Genomic DNA, 4079 nt, shown 5'->3' with positions numbered 1-4079 from the left:
AATGCCAGAACGCTTCCTTAGACTAGACTTTTTCAAGCTGTGCACAAAAATAAGCAGCTTAAAATGCCACGTGGCTCACTGGTCACAAACACCTGACTTCAGCCAGACAATCTGCATCTTCACCTTTTTTCACAATTTTTCACCATTTCTGAGTCACCAACTATTCTCCAACAGTTGACCTTAAGGTCATTGCTGATGTCTTTCTGCCTTGGCATCGTGCTAACACACACCCGAGAGCTCCAGAGCAGCCAACAGATCCAACTTGGACTTATAGAAGTCATCACTCCGATATATTTGAATCTTGTGCTTTACCGTGTGACGTTGGTTCAGTTTCTACAAGCTTTGTGTGCTTTGGACACAACGAGGACTCAGTTTGTTGCATGAGGACATCACAGCCGTCCCAAACACAAAACTGCAGAAAGTGCCTTAAAGGATTTTTTCTAACCAAGTAAATCTCATCATCTAAATAAAAGTTTATTTTGAAATACGGACTGTATTTAAAGCTGCTGCCCTGATTCATTTAATATCCCAGCACTCATAATTTTCTGTTTATGAAATCACGCCTGCCCATCGACGTGATGACGATCAGGAAGTGATGAAAGGTCCGCAGCGTTCAAATGATGCCGGCAGAGAGGATGAGATCTTTATTCAGTGTCACGGACTCTGCTCCTCTCATCACGGCTGCATCGTCACTGAGCTCAGTCCGGCTCCCTGCGCAGCTCTAATGTTAAATTTAGACGTTCTTCTTGAACGTGGCTCGTCCGGCTGAGGGAGAAGAAGCCTCGTTTCACAGCTTGAATATTTCATTTGTTCTGTTCCCAGCTGAGGCGGGAGGCTCGGCTGTGACAAAAGGCAGGAGGGAGCGCGAGCCTTTGACCGTGATGGACACGCAAAGTGACTCGGGGACTTTGTGCACAAACCGTGGCTGCAGGACGGGAGCCAGCGTGCACGTGTCGTGTGGTCTGACAGAACGCCTGCGTTCCACAAGATCGCCCCGTTCTGTGGACCGAGTTGAACTTTTCCTTTTAGGTAACTTTATGCACAGCGACACTGAGAATTACAAATAAAGCACCGGTGCTTCAATAACGGCCTACAGAACCAAAACATCCGTTTATTTCACTCACTGCATCAAGATTAAAGCTGCTGAAGAGGTAAAGTCATAAAATCTGACCAGTCAGCGTTTAATAACTGATGTCTAAATTATTTGTTGTAGTCTAACTTCCTGTCATGTTCACTTAAATTTAATCTAATATTTATTATTAATTATTTGCAGCAAGTTTTCAGAGAGCTATTTTAGATTTGATTCTATTATTTATTTTGAAGACGCTCACGTCATCAACTAATAATGTTTGTGGAGCCGATTCATCTTCAAACTGCAGAAACCCGTCACTTTTCTCTCCCCAACAACAATTATTATTAATTATTAATAATTATTTAATATTTAGATGCTTTCAAACATAATGAAACTTGTAATATGAAAAAAAAATACATATGATTAGTTCGTATTTTCTGTTTTTATGACCTTTTCAAATGATGCACTAACCGTGCACCGTGATGGTTGAAATCACAAATGAAGATGGAACGTTTGATCATAATAAGTCATAAAACAGCTCCAACCTGCTCGTTGCCAAGTTTGCAACAGTTCCTGATAACGGTTTCTTAAAAACATAAACCAAATAAAAGAAGAGAACGTGAAACCAGGGGTTTATTGATCCTCTGACTGGATCAATTACAACATAATTTATCATAATTTATCTTTGTGTGGCTGTCGCGTCGTCTTTTATTAAAATTAAGAGTCACTAAAAAGAAAAGAAACATGGACCAGTATGAGAGGAACAACTGGACCTCAACACGTTACAAACAGTAAAAACACTCAGACTAAAGTTTATTTTGAAGAAAAACATCTTGCAGTTATTGAATGTTAAAATCCTGATCCGTGTAAAACGACATCGAGTCTTCTTCTGTCTTTGAGTCAAATCTTAAATCTCAAAACGTCACGGTCTGTTTGGGCCCAGTCCACGAATGTTCGTGTCGTTTTCTGTCCGACGACCGAAAGGTGCAGAAAATATTCTCCGTCCACACGACAACAGTTCGGCTCACAGTTCAGTTCGACAACACGAGAACTTCCCGGACCTTCTGATGTCTAATAACGCTGATCGGCCCGGTCCACTCTCTGTTTCACGTGTCCGGGGTGAGAGTCTCAAACAGAGGAGTTCACACTTCAGGGAGTGTTGTTCACGAGTGTTGCTCTGGTCCTTCCAGATGAAGAAGGAGCTGAGCCAAAAGGCACAACTCTTGATTTAAATCTGAAATGAGCTCCCTCTACAGTCTGACGGGGTCGGCCGTGGAGGTAAGGTGAGGAGCTCCATCGCCTGGGGGTGGAGCTTGGCCGCACTGGGAGGAGTCTTCTGAGTACCTGTCATCACTCCTGTTGTAAAGTATTATTGTTCACCCTCAGGGTCCACATGTTGTTTTAGGTTCTGGGTAGACTGGACTGGATCCACAAGACTTGGTTTCTTTCACAGAGCTGTTGGTCAAGTCACATCGTACGACCGTACCGTGACGTGCGGCGTACAGCTGTCCCACGTGACTTGTCCAGCGTGCAACCCCTCCTGCGTGCATGTTGAGGAACAGGGAGAAGCTCTTCCAGTTCCTGTTCTTCTTCAGCTCCGTGGAAAATCAGAGGAGGAGCTCAACAAGCCCAGAGTTGCCTTGGTGCCCCCCTCTGCAGCCGCCCCACAGATTAAGGATTGAACCTGCTGGAGAACATTTATTAAAACGAAGACACCGATTTGGACCAGTATTATCGCTGGCGTGGTTTTCGACCTGGACCTCTACCCGAGGAGGTTCAGCTTCAGGATGCAGACCAGAGACGTCCTCACTGACAGCTTGTCTTCTAGTTGCAGTTCAGATCCTGGCTTTGGTTTTCTTGCACCGTTGCTGCCGATGGTTTGGAGTTTTGTTCCCATCTCGTGTTTAATAAATAAGGACTTGGTGGAAACTGTTGCACGTTTTTGTGGTTGGACTTGAATCATTTCAGATCCCAATAAAGATCAGAACTGTGCATTTCCTCCATAATTTTATCTTCTGAGCAAATGTTTCTGTTCCTGAATATATTCTGGTACAGGGCCAGAGTGCAGACGCCTCTTTGTCACATTTATCTGCCCAAAACTACCGAGCAGCTTCCGAGTGACTCATCTTTTATTGAATTTTGCAGAAATATAGACACTGTCTACATCAACAAACATTCGGTGTTTCACTAAACACAACAATCAATAAAACGAGTCGACCCGAGGCCTCAAACAAAAAGATTCTTCCCACCACGAGCGGAACACCCTCGAGTCGATGAACAGACGGAGACAAACAAAGTGAATGAAGAAACAAACGTCTGTGTGTCACTGAGCTGCTGGTACAGATGTCAGCTGCAGGAACCGGTCCTTCTTCTTTGGTTCGGAACAAACGAAACAACCGGATCAAAGCCCGGAGCTGAGGAACGTCCCAACGCCTCAAACAAACACTGAGCCTCGAACAGTTCAGGGTTTGTTCCACAAACGCTCAACTAAGAGCGTCTGAGAGCGTTCTCTCTGCAGTTAAAGGTCAAAGACGAAGACGGGGCAGAAATTAATGCTTTTAAATAAAACTACAGACATCAAACCCAGCAAAAGATTTACTGGTGTGTTTTTTGTTTCTTGTAGTCAACCATATAACTTACATTTAGATAATTATTAAATTATTAAAGGGAAGCATTCTGATGCAAACTTTGAACATTTTTATCTAATTTTATGACCTGATTTACTAAATGTTTGCAAATTCTACTTGTTTCCAGTGTTTACATCTCTTGGGCAGTTTATACATCAACAGGTAGATATTGTTGTCTTCTTTCATCCAGTGAGAGTCTCGTTGTTGTGGGACTGATGGTTTAGACTCAGATCCATCCAGAGTGCAGAGTGGGAACAACTAAACTCTCATAGACTGACAGTGGATTTGTCTGTTTGACCTGAAAATATCTACACAAAACCTTGTAGACACAAAAAATGGATGGATGGATGGATGGATGGATGGATGGATGGATGGATGGA

The 4079-nt window shown here is 43.2% G+C and overlaps 1 pseudogene; it reads right to left on the bottom strand.

The window, feature by feature from the left end:
* Positions 1–4079, bottom strand: part of LOC119411028 — a 56674-nt pseudogene that overhangs the window by 35984 nt on the left and 16611 nt on the right.

The sequence above is a fragment of the Nematolebias whitei genome, chromosome 6 (genome assembly GCF_014905685.2).
Source record: "Nematolebias whitei isolate Nwh7 chromosome 6, NemWhi1, whole genome shotgun sequence".
In the NCBI taxonomy this organism is placed as follows: domain Eukaryota; kingdom Metazoa; phylum Chordata; class Actinopteri; order Cyprinodontiformes; family Rivulidae; genus Nematolebias; species Nematolebias whitei.
Note: the sequence above shows the minus strand (reverse complement) of the source record. Positions and strands in the feature narration are given on the sequence as shown.